The following is a 26,298-nucleotide window of genomic DNA, read 5'->3' as shown; positions in this document are numbered from 1 at the left end:
AGGCAACCCACGGAATGGGAGAAGATATTTGAAAATGACAGTACAGACAAAAGGTTGATATCCAGGATCTATAAAGAACTCCTTAAACTCAACACACACAAAACAGACAATCATATAAAAAAATGAGCAGAAGATATGAACAGACACTTCTCCAATGAAGACATACAAATGGCTATCAGACACATGAAAAAATGTTCATCATCATTAGCCCTCAGGGAGATTCAAATTAAAACCACATTGAGATATCACCTTACGCCAGTTAGAATGGCCAAAATTAGCAAGACAGGAAACAACATGTGTTGGAGGGAATGTGGAGAAAGGGGAACCCTCTTAAACTGTTGGTGAGAATGCCTCTTTGGAGAACAGTATGGAATTCCTCAAGAAATTAAAAATAGAACTTCCCTATGACCCTGCAATTGCACTACTGGGTATTTACCCCAAAGATACAGATGGAGTGAAAAGAAGGGCCATCTGTACCCCAATGTTTATAGCAGCAATGGCCATGGTCGCCAAACTATGGAAAGAACCAAGATGCCCTTCAACGGATGAATGGATAAGGAAGATGTGGTCCATATACATTACGGAGTATTATGCCTCCATCAGAAAGGATGAATACCCAACTTTTGTAGCAACATGGTCGGGACTGGAAGAGATTATGCTGAGTGAAATAAGTCAAGCAGAGAGAGTCAGTTATCATACGAGTTCACTTACTTGTGGAGCATAACAAATAGCATGGAGGACATGGGGAGTTAGAGAGGAGAAGGGAGTTGGGGGAAATTGGAAGGGGAGGTGAACCATGAGAGACTATGGACTCTGAAAAACAATCTGAGGGGTTTGAAGCGGCGGGGTTGGGAGGTCGGGGTACTAGGTGGTGGTTATTATAGAGGGCATGGATTGCATGGAGCACTGGGTGTGGTGGAAAAAATATTGAATACTGTTATGCTGGAAATAAATAAATTTTTTTTAAACTGTTATGTAAACATTTCAGGGCTTAATTTGACTTGGAAGTTTCAGTATGTACTCACAATTTCTAAAAGATAATTTTGCCATCTCTGCATTGAAAAAGCCTGGAAGCAATAACTTTCTAGGATCGGTGAGCACCATTCTTTAAGTACCATTTCTCACTAAAATAATTTAGACCTTTTTGAAGGAATAGCTGATTTCTGATGGAGAGAAGGCACTGGGTGTCCCTGGGATGTCACACATGTACTAGAAAGGGGAAAACAAACAAACAAACAAACAAACTACTATTGTCACTGAAAGACAAGAGCCAGTTTGAGGGGATCTCAGTATTCACAGTAAGAAAACAAAAATTTATTACTCATGTAATTATGTGAGTACATAGTCATTCTAAAAAAAAAAAAAAGAGAGAAATCTGAATGAAAGCTAATAACGACAACAATAAAAGGTAAATTAAAGGTAAAGGGGTGTTTATTCTGCCTTTCTTCTCTAAGCTACATGTCAAGGAGATCAAGTAGCTTCATTTGATAAGAGAAGGCTCTCCTTAGAAGACTGCTTGGCAAATAAATCTAGAAGAAGTAAAAGAAATAGAAAAAATGGCCTTTTAAAATTATCTTATAGAATAATTGAGTTAGTTAAGGTTCATCATTTAAACTGTTTCATCAATGAAAGACTGATAAGAAATTGGATATGTGTGTTGTGTATGATCTCTGGGTATGACCTGCTGGTGCAGGTCAGGAACTGTCACTCTTTGAAGGCAGAATCAGACTGTCACCATGTTAACCCAGGAGGTTTAGGGGTCATCTAGATGTTACCTTCTTTTTGACATGACATAATATGAAGTGCACAATGTACCCTGTTAAGTAGTCTTATCAAAAATGTCTAGCTTGAATATAATCAAGCCTTCACACCTAACTTCAAGCTGATATGAACTGTAGCAGAAAAAAGAACAAGTTATATAACACTATGATTAAAAACTTTAAGCAAATCCAAAATTAGCCCAGTATCTTGAACTAGTCAATAACCTGGGGAAAAAAACATGAGGGGCAAGGGTCGTGGTAGCAAGTTTCTTCTAGATTACAAAAGATAGAACTTATTGTAAAGATGGGACCTTATTAAAATCTTGTTTTGAACAAACCAGCTCTAATAGGCTTTTGGAGATTAGCTGGATTGTATATGGTGCGAAGTTTGACATTAAGTTTGATCATTTATGTTTAGTGTATTCATGGTACTGTTTATGTAGGAAAATTCTCACATTCTTCCAAGATTAGTTAAGTATTTAAGGGATGAACTAGGTCTGTAAATTTTTTTAAAATAAAAGCATATTAATAGCATACACGATAAAATATTCTCTCTACTTTGCTTAGTCTTTGAAAAGTTTCTTTATAAATTTTAGAAAAATCTATTATTTTCATTATCACCCTAGCCAATTAATCCATCATATCACTTCTTTTCCCCATAGCACTAATCAAGTTTGTGAAATATTTTATTTTCTGAGGATTCTTATATCCCTACTAGAATGTTGGTTTGATCAGAACAGGGTCTTTCTCTATCAACATTTGCCAATGGAGTCCTGATAATGGGTCCTGACACATAGTAGGTCTTTTTTTCAGTTATTGAGAATAGAAGAAAGAATTATAACTACATAGGTAAGTTAGAGGAAGATGATGGAATGCCATGAAGGGTAATCTACAAGAGTTTACCCTTAGTAATCAGGAAATGAAATGCTTCGAGAGATTGCTCAACAGCTCAGTAACATAATCCAAGTTATAACATGATCTCTCTACCCTTGTGAAGGGACTTTGCAATCCTTGATGATTCAGATGCTTTGCAGAGTGAATATGGCAGGCAGACAGTAAGTGTTAAATGTCCATGAATTTCTACCATGGCTTTATGACTGACATGTAATATTTTATGGGGCCATCTAGCATTGTGTAATTATTGACGTAACACATAGACTAAGTAAATACTAAATAGAAGGGGACTTTTGAATATCCAATTGAAAACCTGATGTAAGAAACAAATTGTATCTCGGGGTGCCTGGGTGGCTCAGTGGGTTAAGCTTCTGCCTTCGGCTCAGGTCATGATCTCAGGCTCCTGGGATCTAGTCTCACATTGGGCTCTCTCCTCAGCAGGGAGCCTGCTTCCTTCTCTCTCTCTCTCTCTCTGCCTACTTGTGATCTCTCTCTGTCAAATAAATAAATAAAATCTGTAAAAAAATTTTTTTTTCTTTAAAAAAAAAAAAGAAACATATTGTATCTCAACATGAGAACTCCAGGTAGAGTTTCTGAAATTGTTTGCAGGTATACTAGTCCTTTGAGATCCTTTATTAATTTTGTGTAGTTGTGAAATGCCATATACTTTACTCCCTCAAAGATACTTTCATTTCTCTTTAGGAATTCTTATGGGCATCTGTAACTGATTAATCGATTTCTGAATGAGTGCACATGGTCCTCCTGACCCCTTTCATTTCTCTGTACCCCACTTAATCCACCATCTTTTTTGAGAAGGCAAATGTATTCACACTACTAAGGATAGGAGGTTTTCTGGAATGGAGCTGGTCTTTGTTCAGCAATGTCTGTAACCTCAATAAGGAAGGCTCAATGGCTTGTGGCTAGAACCATCTACAAGTTTTGTCATTTACTTACCTGAACTGACTCTGCACAGCTAAGCTCTGTTGGGATTGATAACCACAGTGACCACATATGGACTCCTCAGGTGACTCGGGCTTCCCCACAGTGTGGCAACATTTGGATAGCTGGGCATCTTAAATAAGCTCAGGACTCCAATACTTAGTGTTCCGGTGCCCAAGGTAGAAGCTATATAACCTCATATTAATAATCATATGGTGTTCCCCCCTTATACTTAATTAGTTAAAGCAGCCATAATTCTGCCCAGATTCAAGGGTAAGGGACTCAGACTCCACCTCTCAAAGGGAGGGGTATCAAATAATTTGCAACCATATTTTTTAGGTCTGCCATGACTGAGAATACTATCCAGTCAGAAATACTTCACTAGAGGAACTATTTAAAATAATCATGCTTCTTCTCAGGCTTATGCTCATATGCTGTGAGGCAGAACAAATTCTGCAGGGCTACTGAGCATGTTTTCATTGTTTTACTTCTTGTTCTGCTCATTCCATCTCATACAGTGTATGATAGTATATAAATGTGTTTTCATATCCCAGCTAAAAACCTTTTCTGATTGTGCTATGTAGATGTAGATACCCCAAATTCTATAAAATTGAAGAGTTAAATGATTTGTAGATCATTCATAAAATGACCAACGAGTAATGATTCCTCCCAGCTCTAAACTTCAATGATTCTGAACTCCTTTTCTTCAGGACACATTTAGAGTTGATTGTATCAGATCACATAGCCTGGTACTTGGGCTGTCCATGACCCAGTCATGTCGATTCTGGGCTGTTGGCCTCAAGAAGCATGAACAGCAAACAGGGACTTTTCAAATTGTTCTGACACTCAGCCTAGTAAATTAATTATTGAACAGTCACTACCAAATGCTGTTGACATGTGTGCAGTTTGACAAGTCTGCTATAACATCCAGCCCTTTCAGGAAAGTAATTCTGTAAGGAAATTGCCTGCAATAGAAGTTATGGGGCTCAGCTGGGTGACAGCCATGTCATGGCAATCAATACAGGAACAAAAAAAATCAAATATTAATGAAAGATAGATTTATTCATGCACAGGATTGCTACTTTTTTTTTAAATGCCATTTTACTTCTACTGTCTACTTTCCAGCCAAGACTGAGTGTTAGCTCATCGACACTGAACTCAAGGTGACATTTCTCATTTCAATTATTTCTTAGAGTGTCTTCCTCCTCCTCTTTCTCCTACCTCTTGTCAAGAATTGCAAGCAACGTAATGAAATACTCCATCAACTATGAGTCTATGGTCTAGAAAGGCAGGAGAGAGTTTTATTGAGATTGCTGGATGTAGAATACATCCTAATTTGAAAACCAGCATGAGGCTTTGAGGAGGATCATGGCCTCAGACCAAAAAAAAAAAATGTATTGAGATAATTTGACCTTAAAAGAAATCTGAATTTCTATTTAGCAAATTAGCTGTTTAGTTAGCTATAAGTTGGAAACTTTCAAGATAAGATTCCTAGGAATGCTTCTCCTACTAGGTGATAATTCTTGCATACTTAGGCAGGATATTGTTAAATTATCTCTTGTTTTCTGAAGAACTAGTACCCATTTCTAATCATTTATGTTTATGGGATCTCTTAAAGTTTTTCTCTAGACTGATATAAGTAGATGCCACTTATCTTTGGAAACATGGAATACCTCCCAGTTGTTGTCACTTGATCTATTTCCCAGAGATCTCTAACATTACAGCTTTTATTTTGTTTTGGAATAGATAATAATTGCTCATTTTGCTCTGGAATACACCAAACATACCCATTCTTTAAGTCTTAAATAACGAAGGATGGTATATTTAATTAATAAAGAATGAATAAAAATTTGGACTGGTCAAGGTTAAGGCATTTTGTTAAACTCGCAAAAATTGGGTTGAAGGCATGAGTGACCAAAAGATACAGGATACCAGGAATGTTACAACAGAAAGTTTTTTTCAGGGATCAGGTTTTAGGTAGGACCTAGGATCCAAGGAGTGAGGGGTTAGGAGGAGAGAATTATTCCTCCTTTTATCCCCTTCCTCCCCTTCTCCTCCTTTCCCTTTCCCCCTCTGTTGTAGACAGAATAATGAACCATCAAAAGTGTTCATATCCTAAATCCTCAGACCTATGAATAAATTACCTTACATGGTAAAAAGGACTTCACACATGCAGTTTAATTACAGATCTTGAAATGCTGTGGAGAGTGGCTTGGATTACCCAGGTGTGTGCAATGTAATAACAAGGGTTTTTGTAAGAGAGGGACAGGAGGGTCATAGAGAAGGGGAAGTTGAAGTTTTACCATTTCTGGAAGGAGGCCAGGAATGGAGACAGTTTCTAAAACTAAAAATGGCAAGGAACAGATTCTACCCCTGAGGTTCCAAAAGAAATGCAAGCTTTGCTGGCATCTTGATGTCAACCATTTAAGACCCATTTTTGGACTTTTGACCTACAGAACTATAAGATAATACATCTTTTAAGCCCCTGAGTTTGTACTAATTGGTACTTCAGAAATCAGAAATTAGGGGCGTCTGGGTGGCTCAGTGGGTTAAGCCGCTGCCTTCGGCTCGGGTCGTGGTCTCAGGGTCCTGGGATCGAGTCCCGCATCGGGCTCTCTGCTCAGCGGGGAGCCTGCTTCCCTCTCTCTCTCTCTGCCCGCTTCTCAGTCTACTTGTGATTTCTCTCTGTCAAATAAATAAATAAAATCTTAAAAAAAAAAAAAGAAATCAGAAATTAATACAACCCCTGTTCCCTTCCTTCTCTCTCAATCCCAACTTCTGCTTCCCTTAATCTTCTCCTCCTCCTCACTTAGTCTTAGCCACTTCCTTCCACTAATATTTCTCAAAATACACATTAGTGAAAAAACAGGGCTTATGCCTGGGTGGGATATATGTGAATGGTGGGGTGGGGGAACTATTCTAAAAAGGCAGAAAATGTTAAATACCTTGTGCAATTGCTTTGAAGACTATAAGCAGGGATCCAGAGGAAATGAGCCGTGTTTACATGGTAATTGGGGATGGTCTTGTTAAGAAGGTGACCTTTATACAGAGATGCCAAATTTGAAAAGGAGCTACATGCTCCTTTTTCTATGGAATACACCAAACATACTCATTCTTTAACTAAAGACAATATATTAGTAAAAAAATGAATAAAAATTTGGACTGGCCAAGTTGTGTGTGTGAGTTGTGTGTGGGTGGGGGTGAGTACCTTCTGTCCAGAGAGTAAGACCAGTAGGAGGCAGGGAAGAGTAAGCAAAGCAGTTGAGGTTGCTTTCTAAGAGTAAGACTTGTCAAACCATAATCATTCTTTTAACCTCACTGAGTAAAAAATCAATACCTTTCATATGTGGGATTTCAAGCTCTCATCTAACATTTAGTTCAAACTGCCAAGCTTCTTGTTCTTGAAGACATGGAGGGGTTTGATTAATTGGTTTGGCTCCAAGTTCCATCCTACATGGGATAATAATGTCTAGTAATGTAACCCTCTAAGAGCAGCAGAATGCTGGCTTGGCTGGCTTGGCACTGGAGTCGGTTATTAAGGAGCATGTACTTGCTGTGCATGGCCTCTCCTTTCCTGTACTCTGCACAATTAGGGACTCAATGGATGGTGCAATTGATGATCTTTTTCTCTTCTTTTCACCTTTAAATTTTAGTCCTCATTTGTGTTTGAAGTTTTTAATAGCACACAACCTCCAGAAATCTCACCTTCTGTTGATAAGAGCTCTTGTCCCATTTATGGTGCCAGCCAAAAGATACTGATGCCACTTACCCTTTTCTCCCATGGTGTTCTTAACTCCAGCCCCTGCTAATAGTGAAAGACTGAGGGGTTATCATGGTAATTCAAGTCAGAGGATCCTTTGTATTATCATTGTAGGTAACCAACAGGTAACTTTTGACTTGAATTTCCTGAATAATTCCCCTAAAATAGTGGAGGTGCCTGGGTGATTCAGTGGGTTAAGCATCTGCCTTCAGCTCAGGTCAGGATCCCAGGGTCCTAGATCAAGTCCCACATGCTAGGGTGGGAGATTTCCTGCTTCTTTCCCTCTCCTTTTGCCTGCCACTCTTCCATTTATTTTCTCTCTCAAATAAATAAATAAAATCCTTTAAAAAATAATGTATTTGAAGCTTTGACTTATTTTTAAAATAGGTAGTAAAGTATAACATTTTTAAATGATAAAAGGAAAAACTGAGATAACAAGTGAAAGTAAATCAGGTCATTGGCTATATGATTTTGTTATTACTGAGTACTTGCTTTGTTTCTTTTAGCACAACAATCTTGAAATTGTTCTCATTTTTAAATTATCAGTCTTACCCACCCACTCTACTCCTTGACTACTTGTTTTCTCCAGCTGCTTTCTCAAAGGTCCTTTATAATCTTCAACTAATTAATTCAATAATTTCCTGCTCCTCACTACTTTTTATTTCTCTTAGAGGTAGACATCCCTGTCTTCTTAAAATATTTTCCACAATAACTTCTCTGATACTTTACTCTAGTTATTTGATTATTATTTTGGGGGGGGGGGTTCTTCCTCTCTAAATGTTGCTTCTCTTGGTCTTCATACTTAGGTACAAAAATGCCACTGGAATCTGCCCTTGGTCATGCTTTCTATGTTTTTATATTTTTGACTTGGCAATCTCACAACATGTCATTTTTCTGTGTGTACCTTCTCTCTAAGGCTAAATTCTGTACTGAGCTGCATTTCTAGCTTTGTAATAGAAATTTGCATCCAAGTGTCCATCTGGTGCCTGTTAGGAGCTTGCAAAATCTCTCTGCTGACCATGCTACTCCATGGCTCAGTCGTTTAAATTCCCCCCCTATAGATCAGAAACATCATGGGGATTAAGTTCTAGGACTCTGAGCACCATGACCTGGTAGTTCTGCCACTGGAGGCCTTTACTACAACAGTTCTTCTAGATTGATTTTGGGCAGAGTCGCTGGAGGTGATTCCAGTTGTCCAATGTGAGTCCGACAGAAATATATGTTCATTATAAAACTGCGGCCACTCCCAGTGGATATATCACTGTCTTTACAGAGGAAGGCTCAGCCTTACCCAGCCCATCCTTATGGAATATGTTTGCTTTTTACCTTCTTTACTTCTCTAACTGCTTTGCGCTGCAGGCTGAGAATGCATGAAGGAAGTTATAACAAGCTCCGTTATTTGCTTTTTTCCTGTATCTTCTCTAATGAATGAAAGAAATTGGTGTTTGAAGAAAATGGGACATAGATTTTTGTGGACATGGTCCCATGGGGAGTTGGTGGCTCAGTCATCTAGAGGACTTCTAGCTGTGCACTATTTCAACTGTTTTCTTCAAACCTCTTCATTCCCAGTTGGCTCTTTCCTCTTCTTTCCCAATTGGCTCTGTAAGTGTGTTCTTTATATTTTCTGGTGATTTTGCAATCACTGACCATCCAAACACCCAGGCTCTGTATTGTGGAGCTGCTTTTGCTTCTGATTAGAATACTATTGAAATAGTATAGTTACGATAATGAAGGTCTGTTGACCCAGAACTGAAGTCTTGGCTGTGGGAATGGGGAGGGAGGGACAAGTACGGAAAATAAATGATGAATTTAATTCTTTATGAAGAAAAGGTGAAGGAGAGGGTGGAGTTGGATAACAATAACAGTTATCATTCATCCAACCCTTACCTAGATGCTGGGCATTATTCCAAGTCCTACCCATATTATCTCCACTAAGGAGTTGTAAATAGGTTAATATTGAAGTTTGACTGGAACAAACGTGGTACATGTCAGTGCCGTTTGAAGGAAGGTCCACAGATGGTTGTAGGCCCACAAACCGCACTTATCCATGTCACAGTGTAGAAAGTTAAAGTAAGGGTAAGGATTAGATGCTTCTTTGGAAAATTGATAGAGGGACTTCATATAATTAAAAAAAAATTGGGACCTCTATGTTTTATGCCTTTGCTTTTGTATTTCACATAATTTGGTTCTGGGAGGTGTCTAGAGGCTGTTTCAAGCCTTCTTCTCCCACTGAATTCAGTTGGTTTGTTTACCTATGTAAAAGTAGTAATATCAGTGATACTACTTCTTGGGTCTCATTTAAATAGTTTTTGCCTTAAGCCCTTCTTCTTAGATACCAAATTGTTCCATATTTTTTAAGGGAAATATTCGGAGAGTTCTGAGAGCTGAGCTTTATAAATGGGAAGGGCCTGTTGAAACTTAACTCATGTTTTGCCTGTAAGGAAAGACAGCAATCTAATCTGCTTAGAACTGGCAAAGGGGGATGACTTCATCAAGATCTATAGGGAGTACGGATACCACATATGAATCTGCTTCCCTGGGTTCAGGACAGTCAAGTCTCTACCTGACGCTCCATAATTGTAGGCCTAATCCATCTGGGCTTAGTCCTGGATTAGCTGGAAGGGGCCAGGATAACCCTTAGAGAAAGGAGAGAGTCTAAAAGCTCAAATTCACAGACTCTAATGATAATAACAGCTTATTTCTGTTGAACACTTAGTATATGTGAACAGTTTTCTAAGTGCTCTACCTGTACCAACATCTTGAATCTTCACAACAGACTTATGAGGTCATGATATCATGGTCTCTATAGATGAAGAAATTGAGCAACAGAGTTTAAGTTGCTGATGGGTATACAAATGGTGTCAAAACCAGTATTACTACCTGGGCTGTCTGGCTCCATGTTGTGGACCATTGTGCTTCTGAGATCTTGTATCTTTTCTTTTCTTCCTCAATTGAGTTATAGCTGACGTGTAACATTATATTAGTTTTTGGTATACAACATAATGATAGGTATTTGTGTATATCATGAATTTATCACCAAAATAAGTCTACTTAAATTCCATCACCACATATAGTTAGGAAATTTTTTTTTAAGATGAGAAATTTTAAGACCTACTCTTTTTTTTTTTTTTTTTTTTTAAAGATTTTATTTATTTTATTTGACAGACAGAGATCACAAGTAGGCAGAGAGGCAGGCAGAGAGAGAGAGAGAGGAGGAAGCAGGCTCCCTGCTAAGCAGAGAGCCCGATGCGGGACTCGATCCCAGGACCCTGAGATCATGACCTGAGCCCAAGGCAGCGGCTTAACCCACTGAGCCACCCAGGCGCCCCTAAGACCTACTCTTTAAGCATGTAATTCTTTTTCATTTCATACATGTACCTCTCTCTCTCTTTTTTTTTTTTTTTTAAGATCTTTTATTTATTTTACAGAGAGTGAGACAGTGAGAGAGGGAACACAAGCAGGGGAAGCGGGAGAGGGAGAAGCAGGCTTCCTGCAGAGCAGGAGCCCAATGTGGGGCTCAATCCCAGGACCCTCGGATCATGACCTGAGCCAAAGGCAGGCGCTTAACAACTGAACCACCCAGGCACCCCAATACATGTATGTGTACACATGCATACACACACGCACACATGCATGCGCATGTGTAGATATACATACATTTAAAAAAAAAAAAAACAGGGTTTCTGAATCAGGAAACAGATGGCTTATTCTTCAGAAAAGATGTCCTGGAACCCAATCCCTGAACACAAATCTTCTTGGAGTGATATAGTGAAGGCAGGAGAGGATCCCAGAAATTATGAGAGCTTGTTTATGGTAGCTGGTGATGGGCTGGCTAGGAAACCAGGGCTCCAAAATGGCAGATATTCCCACCAACCCTCTCCAAGATGGCGGACTTTCCTGCCACTCTCACTGCAGCCTCCACATCACGGTCAGGAAACTGAAACTCTCCACCCAGGAGCTTCCAAACTGGGAACTGCCCATCACAGACCACTCTCACCCCATATCTTCTGATCACCAAATATGGATGTGAGCCCGTGCCCTACCTTGGCCGGATAAAAGACCCCCGCCAGCTCCCTCCCAGCGAGACTCCCTTGACTCACTATCCCTCCCACCACTCCCCTCTCATGAGTCGCAGAACCTCACCTGAGGGTGCTTGCAATAAAGTTCTTCTCTCGGATCCATTTGCCTTGCAGCCTCTTTTCTTACCATTGCTGGTGGGAGCAACTTTACAGCTGGCATATTGGCTTATCCTCCCCTCCAGAGAGAGAAAGAGAGAGAGAGAAACCTTTATTCTGGAACATAAGTAAATATTTTCCAGGAAGCAAAGAGAATGAGATCTATAGCTTCTCAATCTTGGAATGAAAGCCAATGGCTCCAGGAGAGATAAGACTGTAAATCTCTTTGGAGCAAATACCATTTTCAGCTTCCAAGGGTCTATTTGCCATCAAATTATCTTTTCCCCATGTTTTCCAGTTTTCAGAAAGCAAAAACATAAAAATATTCATGGAACATTAGCTCCCAACGGTATCAATCTTAGACAGAAAGGAGAATTAAAAACATAAAAAGCCTCCCACCCCTGCAAAAAGAGTTTGGAAAGCACTAGTAAAAGTGATGCAAATAAGTAAATCAAAATGTGAAGCGACATTTGGTGAGGACCAGGTAGAAGAGTTTGGTTGAGATGACCCTTCCTGGAAAGGTCTATAGTTTAGAGGAGAAGGAGAATTAATGACAAAGTTTTATAAGTCACCGTTAGAATGATATTTGAAACCTAAAGTGGAAGGAATTTCCAGTGGGCAGAGAAGAGGGAAGAAAAAAAGAGAAGAGAGAACACTAAGAAGTAAAACTTGGCTAAGCACTGGGATTTATGGAGGGAAGGGTGGTCTTAGAGAAGTGTCTGGAGGACGTTATGTTGGGCCTATATATGGCGCCAAAGAGTGGTCTGAGGAAAGACTGTGGGTCAGCTTTTGCCAGGTGCTGCAGAGCAGTTCCTAGCTCTTCCCTGGAAGGCCTCTCCCAGACACTTTAGGACACCAGTTACAATCCCTTTGGCCCATTTCTATAAAATCACCTCTCTTTAAAATGTTAAATCTTGGGGTACCTGAGTGGCTCAGAGGGTTAAGCCTCTGCCTTCAGCTCAGGTCATGGTCTCAGGGTCCTGGGATCGAGCCCCAAATCGGGCTCTCTGCTCAGCAGGAAGCCTGCTTCCCTCTCTCTCTGCCTGCCTCTCTGCCTACTTGTTATCTCTGTCTGTCAAATAAATAAATAAAATCTTTTGAAAAAATTAAAAAAATAATAAAATGTTAAACCTTCTGAAAATGAGATGATAGCAGAACTAACATTTGAAAATCTAGAGCTTTCTCATAGAAGTTCACATTTCTGCCTTTTCTATCTTCTCTTTCCCACCCTGTCCAAAAAATTCAGCCATATTAGATCTATATTTGTCCTTGTTCTTAGATACAGTTCCGTAATCCCTGACATACTAACTAACATACCCTCCCTAGCACTGAACCCAAACAACAGTTGCCCTTAACCAGTATAAGCATCAATCTTTTCTTCCCCCTGACTGGTTTTCCTTATTCACTTAATGTTCCAGGTACCTGTACTGCACAATATATTTCCTTAGAAATTTTCTTTTGGAAATAGACTTCTGTATCTTAAAGACAAAGCTGGTCTCCCAAACAAAGTTTGGTTTTCCAGAAACTGATTCAGTGGAGGGTTTAAAGAGCTGAATTTCAAATGTAAGCTCGACCATGTGTTTGCTGTGGCAGAGAGGGAAGCTGATTGCCAGAGCTGATGGCCTCTGCTCAGAATGGCATATTGTTGCTGGAAAGTGGCTGCCCAGCCAAGCATTACAATTTTGAGCTCCTTTGTATCTAGGTGAGACCATTTTATTTTATGCTGGGAAATAAAATGTGGGAGGCAATGATGCATGTCACATCCTGACCTAGGAAGTTTCTAAAAATAGAGTTTGCTTTCTCTGTCCTTATGGTACCCCTGGGATGCTCTCACAGGACATTTGGCTCCATAGCTGCCTCTAACCTGGATTCCCGAGTTCTTGTTTGAAAAAGAGCTACCCAGCAGGGATGGGGATGACTTGATCTGGGATATTTGACTTGGGCTTTAATTCAAAAAGAAGTATGACCTGAGTATGTTACATTAACAGGATTTTATGATTACCTGATCCATTAACCTCTTGACTAAAATTCCTGCTCTTTGACCTTCGAATGGGTTAATTTACCTCTCTGTGCCTCAGTTTTCTCAATTATAAAGTAGAAAGGAGACTAGAGAATACCTTGCAGAGCTGTGAGAAAGAAATGGGGATAATTTGTGTAAACATTGAAAGTGCCTGCCACATTGTAGTCAGAAAATAGATGTTGCCATTTGTACCATGGTTAGCCTTGTTAATGGAGCCAAATACGGTCTTTATAAAAAATGGGGTTCAGTCTCTTTCTTCTTAATAGATGGTCAGACCACAGGGTCAAATTAGGCAAAACCTAAAATCATCCTCCTGAAATCTAAGTAAAAGTAGAAAATCTACCAAGAAAGTAGAAGATCCTGTTGTCTATATTCCAGTTTGACAAAATTACCTAGATAAGTGGATAGGACTTTCTTGAAAGTCCTAGCATTTCCTTCTTTTTCTTGGGCTGAGTCTATGCAGCCACCAAGCTAATAGCCAAGCTAATTTTTCCCACTGCAAAAAGATGTATCAGATCATTGTTTTCACTGTTGGGCCAGCACAGCATCCTGGTGGGGACTGGCTATTATGTTGACTCTCTTCTCAAATCTAATCCTCCTTCTAACAGAGGCCTGCATTTATGGGGCAAGGAACTTAGTGCAAAGAACATGTTTCTTACTGTGAGGCTTGAAGGAGTGTCTGAGCCCCTTTACTCTGGGTCTCCCACATTCCACCCTGCCCATGGGTGTTGTTGGGGGTTGAGCCAGAGACCAGCACTCTGGAAAGCATTGTTGAGCTGGCCTGCCTTTTTGTGGTATGAGAGGACAAAGGAAGAGAGGACGTTGGGAACTTTTGGAGGGGTCATACCCATGAAACTCCAGTAATTTGTAGGAGTCTTTGCTATAAGGCAAAATCTACCAGTTTCCCCCTTTCAAGCTATATCAGAGCGATGTTTGAGTTTGCCCCTTCCTTGTCCGTTCTCTTTCTCTCCTCCACCATGTTGATTTGGATCCATAGTGCTCCTTCATTAAAAGTGCTTCTCATTGCCTTGACTTAATTTAAACAACAAAACAGCAACAACTCTGGCTTTACTTAAACTCAAAAGGAACTCTAAATCCATTACTGAATTATTTATTAATAAGACCATGAAGATCACGCTTCCCCTACATCAGGACCCAAGGCACATCCCCCATGTCCTCTTCCAGCCTCATGCTTGTTTCCCTCCCTACACAGCAGTTCTGGAAGAAGCCTGTCAGCACTGGGAAGGAAACCAAGCAGATAATCAGGAAATCAAGTATTCACCAGGAATGGTATTTGGAGTGCAGCAAGTTCAATTTGCCAGATAATTTGCTTCCCACACTCAGCTTTACCTACAGCACAATGAAATACATTTCAATCTAAATTGCCTCCTAACTCCAATCAGCATTAATTTAATAATACATATTCAACAGATATAAACACTTTAAATGACTGGAAAATGAGTAGAGATCCACATGTGTTTATGCTGATATTGGTGCCTAAATATGATATTTATCAGTGATGGCAATGGAACTTTTATTTTTCATTTTATTTCCCCCTTTAAGATGTGAATATAAAATCACTTACAAGCTGCCAAGGGGTGTACATATTGACAGAGTTGGGAGAGCCTTCAGCTACTTTGCTTTGCTTTTCTGTCTGTTTGCTAAGATTTTCTCTGCTGGGCCTCTCTCTCATCTGAGAAATTTCTTCTCTAGTCCAGACACAGTACTACCTCTCTTGGTTGGTGTAGGAGCTCAGAGGTGATATTTCTTGCAACTTTGTAAAAGAAGAGGGGAAACTGAGGAAGCATTAGCACATAGGCAAGAGGACCACAATGAAAGCCTTTAGAACAGAGAACATCTAGAAATGAAGTAACTTCAAGATTATTAAACAGATGGGGAGATTGAGCCTCTGAGAAAGACTGAGTATTTCTTAGAGTGTTAAATAAAGCAAGGACCAGAAAGCAGGCTGCCTGACCTCCAGGTCTCTGGACTTCCCCAAATGCAGCCTCCTACTCTGGGGAAAAATGTAAAGGATTTAGAAGTTATATGCAACTGTAATGGCTTTTTTTTTTTTTAAATTGGTGTTCAAAAAATGGTTTAGCAGCTAAAAAAATAATGAAAAGAAAATTTGAGACTTTAATATAAAAGCAAATGGTAGTAACAGTGGAAGAGTTTTTACTGTATTAACTCTGTCAAAGGATAGTTTTCAAAATGTTAAAAACATGCCCCTAATACAAATAAAGTATGAAAATGTGTCAAGTTGATTTAACTCATTAATTAAGGAAACAGATGAGATGGCAAAGATGGTTGCAAGAAGGTTTGAGGAATTGAGCATTGATGGGCATTAAAAAATGTTAACCTAAGTTTGCTAGGTTGGATGCTAAATTGGTTAAGGTCCAACAAGGTTATAAAACCTTAAAACCTAGGTGTTGGGGGTTATCTTTTCTATCAGACCTAAATCTACAAGTTAATGTGTAACGTCACAGTGCCTGGGCTCAAGTCAAACTGTAAAGAACAAGGTCAAAAACAGGTACAATCTTCCAGAGAACTAATCCTTGAGTGGACCTGTTAAGGCACATCTCAGTATGCCATTGGTTAAAAATGCCACTGTTCCTGCTTATCACCTTACTTTACAGATTGAATGATAAAAGATTTCCAAGTTCTGGGTCATCATCACAATAGAACTTCATAATCACTTTTTTTTTTTTTCTAAATATACATCTTCTACAAGACTCTGCCTGTCCTGATCATATGTTCATTGTCAGCAGACGCAAAGCCTGTGTGGGCTCTTATATTTCTGCTCTACCTCACTGAGTCCTTACTGCTCCTTCCTCTGACTCAGTACTTCTTTCCATTTCCAATGTTAGGCCCACAAGATCTTTACACTTGTACAGTTCCTCCTATCATGGATTAATCTAATGATTCTTAAAATCAGAAATGGTCATGCTAGACAAAATTCCATGCCAGTGATAGACAGAAGAGCCAAACTCAGAAAGGAAAGACTAAATATTCCTTGAGGAAGGAAGCAGTGGGGAAACGGGAAGTACTCAAACAGTAGAGATCTTACTTTATCCCTGCCACCAATAAAATTCCCACTCAGCAATAAGTGTATCAGAGATTCATGGTTCTAGAAAATACACAAGGATTTGGCATTTGGGGGCCAATCCACTAACTCAGGGTAGCAGTGACTCCTTCCCTGCCAGTGCTACACCTTCCTGAGGTATCCTAAAACCACTTGCAAGATTCCCTGTTTTCAGTGAGAAACATAACATGCATTGTTTTTCTTTTAGGGATCTCTGTATTTGTTTTCATGGATGTATAATTATTATTAACCATGTGGCTTATTTATGCAGACACACATACTTCAATTGCAATACCAAGTTCTAATATTTTGAGGTTAAAAAAAAGTGGAGCTGACATTTCATCAAATTTCTCATAGGATCTAAGATATGGAACACATTTATTGGGTATAAATAATTAAAGACATTTCTATCTTCAACTGGGTTCCGTAAGTGCAGGATTTGTTTACTTTTTAAATAGATCAGAGACATGGAAAGTATGTGAGGCTTGAGGTTGGAAGACCCTGGTTGTCATCTGAAGATTCTTAAAGGTAGCTGTGTAGCCTTGGGCCAACACTGCAGACCCTGAGTGGGGAAGTAACCCTTGCTTGGAACTTTGAGTTACATAGGGAGCTTCTGAAGAGAAATATGGGGGTGGGGTGGTAGATGAAAAATAGGAACAGCATGGAAACCTCCTTTCCTTTTTCTCAGAGCACAGCTTGTTTGAGTATTTGTGCATAATATCTAGAGTGGTAAAACCTATTTCACTGTTTTATCTATTTATTTTTTTGCAACATACCTAAAGAATATAGTAATTCTCATTATTAACAGAGGGGCATTTTGATTAATTTGTAAAGGCTGTGAGTGGGCATTGAGTATTAACTCTTAGGGCATGAGTGTTTGCTCTTGCTTTTGGACATGTTACAACCTGCTGAAGGGGACAGCCCTATCCCCTTCCCTGTGAATTTTGTTAGTTCCGACTCCTAGAGAATCACTGGTATGAGCAAGGGGCTAGGGAGAGGTTCCTGGACTCAGCTCAGAAAGACCTTGAGCCTCCTGGACTGGGTGTAGAATTTGTGCTTGTTATCATGAGCCTCCCTATACTTGGGATGCCCAACTCCCCCAGTGGATTAATTTCCCTTCAGAGAGGCTGTGGGCAGGGGATGTTGATGTGCCCTCCAAGATACACTCTGTCTCCGTAGCCCTCAGCCTCTGCCCCCACACAGCAGTTGCCCCTGAAGGCCTCTCAGAGCAAGTATTAGAACACAGGAAGCTTCCACCTGCAAGTGCATTTTAAACAGTCTCCTCAAAGGGCCCAGTGCATTTCCCAGAGATGTGAATGACTCATCTAGCTCAACCACCTGGGACTCACATTTGGTCCTGCAACTTTGGCGTAATTCACCTTTGCCCTGTGTTTCCTGCCATCTGATGACTTCTTTTATTCTGGAGATTTCTACATTCTGGCTCTTGACTAAATTTTGGTACAAGTTTTGTCACAAGGTCTCCCACCATTTCTCTATGGCTGCATCTTTTATGTGTGTTATCCATGTCCTATAAATGGGATTTATAAACCTTGAGGTTTTATACAGATTTGCACAACATGGCTTGGGGGTTCTATGTTCTTTGAAACTTCTTATGAGAAGTAAATGCAAGCTCCCACGTAGACCAGAGCTTCCCAAATTATCTATGGGGAAGGGTCAATTGATTGTTTTTAATTATTCTGAATCCATTGCTGACTAATATATTAAATTTAATAAATTAAATTTAAAATGCAATAAAATAAATTTTAAAAAATGCAACTGAAAAGATACAAAGTACAAGCTCCCTTTTTATAGTATTAGATTCAACAAATATAAAATATGCTCTCAAGTCTCTATTACAGTTTCTGAATGTTTTCTCTCAATTTCAGTACTTACCTTGCTGTGGACCAGTAACCAGTAACTCGGACCAGCTCTGTTGTCCATCCACAGTTTGAGTAGTTCTGAGTGAGAGCGTATGTAGGAAGGTTCTCAACCCAGTGTATATGGTCCTTTTTGTAGTGGAGGATGAAGACGGTATGTAGCTGTGATGATATTCTCGAAGTTGTGAGTGCCTCCCTCCTCCCCGGCCCCTTCCAAGAGTTTAGAACCATGTATGGAAAGTCTTTTCTATACAACTCCCAGGTAGAAAAATGTTCATAAAAAATCTAATCAGCATTCGAGGAGATTTTCTTAACAATGAAGATGAGAGACTTTTACCACCCAGGTTAGTCTTGATGTTAAGTTACCCATCACAGTATCTCTGGTGGACCTGAGATTTTCCTAACTAAACTGGAATTGCTTTATATTAGGACAAATGGCAGAGATAAATGCATCAGGCAACAGCTTAAAAGCCATGTAAATGAGGCAATCAGGAGTGCAGGTCCAGCAGAAGATAGAAGTCATTCTATGTTTTCCCAACATGCCAATGTAAGAAGGTTCAAAAAGTATACTTACTGTTTATAGGAGGTCTGTGTAGAAGCTAGAAACATTAAAATGAACATAAGGAAGCCAATGACTTCAACTAAGTGCTTAACATAACAACCTAAATACTACAGGAAATGAGGGGCAAAAGCGAGGAGAAGGAGAAGGGAGAAGCAAGAATCTGAATCTGGCAGAGCAGATGGCTTCAAAAGAGGTGGATTTGAGGAGTCAGTGCTAATCTTGAGGTTCAGAACTGTTTGCACTCTTAACAACATCAAAATCACTTGAATTCTTTTGTTACTTTATGGAGCACTTCTAAGATGCATAAATTAAGGCGTCATAGCATTAACTACCTTAAGTACGTTTTCTCATTGTCTGAAATTACTGCATCAGTCAACAAGATTGCCCTTGGCTTTGTATATAGCTGTGAAAGTGATTGACTTCTGAGATTGGAATTATGTGGACCAATTAGATGGAAAAATAATGCCATTATTTGAAAAAAATCACACAAAAGAGCTACAGCAAAGATAAAGCTATACGAGGAAGATTTGGAGACTCATCAGAGACAATTTTCTAGGTTGACACTTTGTGGACGAGTCATTTAATGACTCTTTAAACTCTTATTTAATAAGAGTTGAGTAAAATTTAAACTCTGATTAAATAAGTTACTTAATCAGCCTTACTACTTGGCAAAACTTACTAGTAATGGAATACATAATGTCTATCTTGTGAATACCCTCACCAAAATGATAAATCATTTCTCTAGTTGAGAACCAGTTTGATACAATTGATGCAGGAAAATGCTATAATAGAATGAAGTGGGTTACATATTATAGTTGCCCATTTTTGTTGGGTATCAAAATTATCTGGGATACTTAGCAGTAAGATAGATTCCAAGCAATATAGGGCCCCAAAGGCAGATATTTTGAGCCATCAGACCTGGGAGAACATAAACTGCCTTCACAAACAACACAGGTTGGACTAGAACACATTTTTCAGACCCATACAACTTCTCTTTGAATGAATGAGGAAATAGAGACTCCTTATGACCTCGATGGGGTCATTTAAATTCTAAGAGGCAGAACCAAGACTGAAACTCAAGGATCTGGTCCCACCACATACTGCCTTAAAAGTATTTTTGTCTCTGGATGAATTGTATCCCTGTACATTACCTTGGAAGCCAACACATATTTCTCAATTTAAAACTAGGAGGGTTTTGCCAAACCGGGGGTGACGCAAACAAGAAAAGTTCTTAGGAGGTCATTGAGAGTGCTTCTCAAATTCTACCTTCATAGTGCCATAGTACCATCTGCCTTGTATCTCCATAATCTCAAACAGGGCCTGAGAACATAGGGGACAGACAATCTCTCTTTTTTTCTCCAGCTGGGAGATCTGGGAATCACAGAGGAATCAGAAAAACTGGAGTTCATATCCAGTCTAGTTACCATCATGTGAAGGAAGGGTCAGAACCAGGGCAGTTGTCTCTTGCATCCTTCTTATAGTAATTCTCTGACACCGACCAGGTGTCCCTTGGCCCCATTCAATTCTAACATTAACCACCCAGAGAGAGCACAGAATCACAGGTTGAGGGTTAAGCCCCATGAGACTGCCCCTACTTCAAGTGCCAGCCCTAAAGCCCAGATATCCCTGCACCGCCTTTACCTCTGCTTGGCCCACTACAAATTGGGGAGTTCCCATGACCTCCCTTCAGGTTTGATAATTCCTTAGAACAGCTAACAGAACTCAGGAAAGAGCTCTACTTACCATTATAGTTTAGGATGGGGAGGAATGAGGAAGCAGTGTTCCCATGCCCTCTGCAGGTATGCCACCATCCCAGCATATTGACGTACTCACCAACCTGAATGGTCTCTGAACCACAGTATTTCAGAGTTTTTATCAAGGCTGCTTGCATAGGTATGATGGGTGAGCTCATGTGTCATGTGATGTGATGAAACTCAATCTCTAGCCCCTCTCCCTGGACAGAGACTGGGGGGTATGGTTGAAAGTACAACCTTCTCATCACCTTTGATTTTTCTGGTGACCAGCCTTCAATCAGAGTCTTTCTGGGGGTCTTCTCATTCACATAAACTCAGGTATGGTCCAATATTTTTCATAAGTAATAAGAAGTACTTTTATCACACCAGAAATCCTAAGGGTTTTAGAGGTTCTGTACTAGGATTTCTGGACAAAGACCAAAACAGTTTTTTGTTTGTTTGTTTGTTTGTTTTCCCCTTACATTGCACCCTTCAATTTTGTTTTGAATAAAGACTGCTGTCAGAGAAGACCATTCATCTTACTGACTAATCTGCAACATTGTGAAAGGAGACATTTACTATCTGAGTCTGGACTGCAATATGTAGAAATATTAGAAGTGATTGTGTGCAGTTTGCATTTCTTACATTAAAAAGACAGGAAACAAGATGGCTTTACAGATTATTTTGTAACTGCCTAAATGCTGTTAGAATGTATAAGGTAGAAAAGATTTATATAGGATGGTCTACTACCTTATTAGGAATATTAGGCTGCAGTAATAAATAACATCTACTGGCACTTTGCAGTTTATAATGTACTTTTATGAGCATCAGAATAAACTGCTAACATTTATTAAACACATCTTTGGGTCAAACTCTGTGGTAAGTGCTTATATGCCTGATAACTCTGGCTTTTAGGCTTCATAAATCTATTAGGTAGGCACTGTGACAATCTCCATTTTGCTAATGAGGAAACTGAGGTGTAGACAAGGTTAAATAACTTGCTCAAAGTCACAGATTGGCACTAGCATCAGAACTTGAAGCCTGGTTCATCTGAGCATAGAGCCCTGCACTATACTTAAATAATCCCTACACTGTAAACTCAAAGTAGAGGAGAGAATCCTGGACTGATAGCCGGGATGGTCTGGGTTCTAGACCTTATCATGTAAACTTGTTAGTTGACCTTGGCACTTCCGTTTAACCTCCAATTTCCCTTTTGACCTTGTTGAGTGGGAGGCAAACTGAGGTAGATGCTCTCTGACATTTCACATTTGGCCATGTAGGACCCAATGCCTTGAATTTGGCTTTGGCTCATGTTTGGTCCTTTGCATTTAGATAAGTGATGTTTTATGAATCTGGGAGTTTGGAGTGTGGGGGCATCTTCTTTGAGAAATTCTAGGGCCAGTGCCCTTATTTCTTTTTATGCTCTAATTCCGGGTTCTAACATACTTAATGCCAACATATTTATTTTCTCTGAATATAAATGAAGGCCGTTTCACAGAGCCATATGGACAATGTAAATGCAGATTTAAAGACAAACAGAGTCCTGGGAAAATGCCTTCACAACTCTCGGCTAATATTGCTTTTATTTTTTTCATGAATGATAGAAATCTGGGAGCATTGGCAGTCTGCTTTTCCCTCAAATTATAGAGCACATACTTATTCATATGGATCTCAGGTTTTGTTTTCTGGCTCTCTTATTTACCAACAGGGCTGATCTTAGTCAAGTGACATGACTGTTTAGAACCTCAATTTTTTTATGTGTCAGAAGACAATAACACCCACTTCGTGGGATTACCAGGGGGATAAAAGGAAAGCGCCTGAGAACGACTTGCTAAATATTTCTTTTTTGTGGATGTAAATTAAGTTTGGACCTTTTTGGAGCCCCCTTCCCTGCCCGCTCTCCCCTTTCTCTGCCTGAGCTTGGCAGACAGACTGTTGGGTTGGAAAGTTTCCTGCTCTCACTACTGCCTGCATGTTTTATTTTCAGAACTTCCCCCCACACATCTCAGCAGGATTCCATTTGTCGATGGAAAGGAATATTTTGGAGTTAGGCAGATAATTCCTCTCAATTCACAGTCTTTATTTCCACCATGGAATTGCTCCCAGAGCCTTGCAAGGCCTCAGGAATAATATAAAGTTATCAGCACTTTGATTAAAGTTGGTGCTGAATTTTTTGTCCTTATCATCAGTCCTGTACCTGAGTAGAGCCTCAAGTACAGGACACACATTCCTGTGGGCCTCTGGGCCTCTGGGACTCTGAATTCCTAAAGGTGTATCTGTTTACTTTGGCAGTTAGGAGGAAGACAAGACTTTGAGAGCTTCCTAATGATTCTTGGAGATACAGTGTGGTCTAGTAAGCATCTGGACCTTGATGATGGACTCCCAGGGTTCAAACCCAGGCTCTGCTGCTGACTGGCTTGATAACTTTGGGAAACTTTAATTTCCTATGCCTCTGTTTCCTCTTCTGTACAATGGAGATAATATTAGCTATCTCATAGTGTCACGGTAAGAATGTCCAACATGTATTAAACACCATGTATTTTTTACAACGGTTCAAAATCTGTGGGACCCAACAAAGGCAGTCCTGAGAGGAAAATATATAGCGGTACAAGCCTTTCTCAAGAAACAAGAAAGGTCTCAGGTACACAACCTAACCCTACACCTAAAGGAGCTGGAGAAAGAACAAGAAGGAAACCCTAAGCCCAGCAGGAGAAGAGAAATCATAAATATCAGAGCAGAAATCAATGAAATAGAAACCAAAAAAACAATAGAACAATAGAACAAATCAACGAAGGAGCTGGTTCTTTGAAAGAATTAATAAAATTGATAAACCCCTGGCCCGACTTATCAAAAAGAAAAGAGAAAGGACCCAAATAAATAAAATCATGAATGAAAGAGGAGACATCACAACTAACACCAAAGAAATACAAACTATTATAAGAACATACTATGAGCAACTCTACGCCAATAAATTTGATAATCTGGAAGAAATGGATGCATTCCTAGAAACATATAAACTACCACAACTGAACCAGGAAGAAATAGAAAGCCTGAACAGACCCATAACCAGTAAGGAGATTGAAACAATCATTAAAAATCTCCAAACAAACAAAAGCCCAGGGCCAGACGGCTTCCCGGGGGAATTCTACCAAACGTTTAAAGAAGAACTAATTCCTATTCTCCTGAAAATGTTCCAAAAATAGAAATGGAAGGAAAACTTCCAAACTCGTTTTATGAGGCCAGCATCACCTTGATCCCAAAACCAGACAAGGATCCCATCAAAAAAGAGAGCTATAGACCAATATCCTTGATGAACACAGATGCGAAAATACTCAACAAAATACTAGCCAATAGGATTCAACAGTACATTAAAAGGTTTATTCATCACGACCAAGTGGGATTTATTCCAGGGCTGCAAGGTTGGTTCAACATCCACAAATCAGTCAGTGTGATACAACACATCAATAAAAGAAATAACAAGAACCATATGATATTCTCAATAGACGCTGAAAAAGCATTTGACAAAGTACAGCATCCCTTCCTGATCAAAACTCTTCAAAGTGTAGGGATAGAGGGCACATACCTCAATATCATCAAAGCCATCTATGAAAAACCCACCGCAAATATCATTCTCAATGGAGAAAAACTGAAAGCTTTTCCGCTAAGGTCAGGAACACGGCAGGGATGTCCATTATCGCCACTGCTATTCAACATAGTACTAGAGGTCCTAGCCTCAGCAATCAGACAACAAAAGGAAATTAAAGGCATCCAAATTGGCAAAGAAGAAGTCAAATTATCACTCTTCGCAGATGATATGATACCATATGTGGAAAACCCAAAAGACTCCACTCCAAAAGTGCTAGAACTTATACAGGAATTCAGTAAAGTGTCAGGATATAAAATCAATGCACAGAAATCAGTTGCATTTCTCTACACCAACAGCAAGACAGAAGAAAGAGAAATTAAGGAGTCAATCCCATTTACAATTGCACCCAAAACCATAAGATACCTAGGAATAAACCTAACCAAAGAGGCACAGAATCTATACTCAGAAAACTATAAAGTACTCATGAAAGAAATTGAGGAAGACACAAAGAAATGGAAAAATGTTCCATGCTCCTGGATTGGAAGAATAAATATTGTGAAAATGTCTCTGCTACCTAAAGCAATCTACACATTTAATACAATTCCTATCAAAGTACCATCCATTTTTTTCAAAGAAATGGAACAAATAATTCTAAAATTTATATGGAACCAGAAAAGACCTTGAATAGCCAAAGGCATATTGAAAAAGAAAGCCAACGTTGGTGGCATCACAATTCCGGACTTCAAGCTCTATTACAAAGCAGTCATCATCAAGACAGCATGGTACTGGCACAAAAACAGACACATAGATCAATGGAACAGAATAGAGAGCCCAGAAATAGACCCTCAACTCTACAGTCAACTAATCTTCGAAAAAGCAGGAAAGAATGTCCAATGGAAAAAAGACAGCCTCTTCAATAAATGGTGCTGGGAAAATTGGACAGCCACATACAGAAAAAATGAAATTGGACCATTTCCTTACACCACACACAAAAATAGACTCAAAATGGATGAAGGACCTCAATGTGCAAAAGGAATCCATCAAAATCCTTGAGGAGAACACAGGCAGCAACCTCTTCGACCTCAGCCGCAGCAACATCTTCCTAGGAACAACGCCAAAGGCAAGGGAAGCAAGGGCAAAAATGAACTATTGGGATTTCATCAAGATCAAAATCTTTAGCACAGCAAAGGAAACAGTTAACAAAATCAAAAGACAACTGACAGAATGGGAGAAGATATTTGCAAACAACATATCAGATAAAGGACTAGTGTCCAGAATCTATAAAGAACTTAGCAAACTCAACACCCAAAGAACAAATAATCCAATCAAGAAATGGGCAGAGGACATGAACAGACATTTCTGCAAAGAAGACATCCAGATGGCCAACAGACACATGAAAAAGTGCTCCATACCACCCGGCATCAGGGAAATACAAATCAAAACCACAATGAGGTATCACCTCACACCAGTCAGAATGGCTAAAATCAACAAGTCAGGAAATGACAGATGCTGCCGAGGATGTGGAGAAAGGGGAACCCTCCTCCACTGTTGGTGGGAAAGCAAGCTGGTGCAGCCACTCTGGAAAACAGCATGGAGGTTCCTCAAAATGTTGAAAATAGAACTGCCCTATGACCCAGCAATTGCACTACTGGGTATTTACCCTAAAGATACAAACGTAGTGATCCAAAGGGGCACGTGCACCCGAATGTTTATAGCAGCAATGTCCACCATAGCCAAACTATGGAAAGAACCTAGCTGTCCATCAACAGATGAATGGATCAAGAAGATGTGGTATATATACACAATGGAATACTATGCAGCCATCAAAAGAAATGAAATCTTGCCATTTGCGACAACATGGATGGAACTAGAGCGTATCATGCTTAGTGAAATAAGTCAAGCAGAGAAAG

Source organism: Mustela putorius, unplaced genomic scaffold (genome assembly GCF_011764305.1).
Source record: "Mustela putorius furo isolate JIRA1106 unplaced genomic scaffold, ASM1176430v1.1 tig00003850_pilon_pilon_pilon, whole genome shotgun sequence".
Classification (NCBI taxonomy): Eukaryota; Metazoa; Chordata; class Mammalia; order Carnivora; family Mustelidae; genus Mustela; species Mustela putorius.
This window is presented reverse-complemented; position numbering follows the sequence as displayed.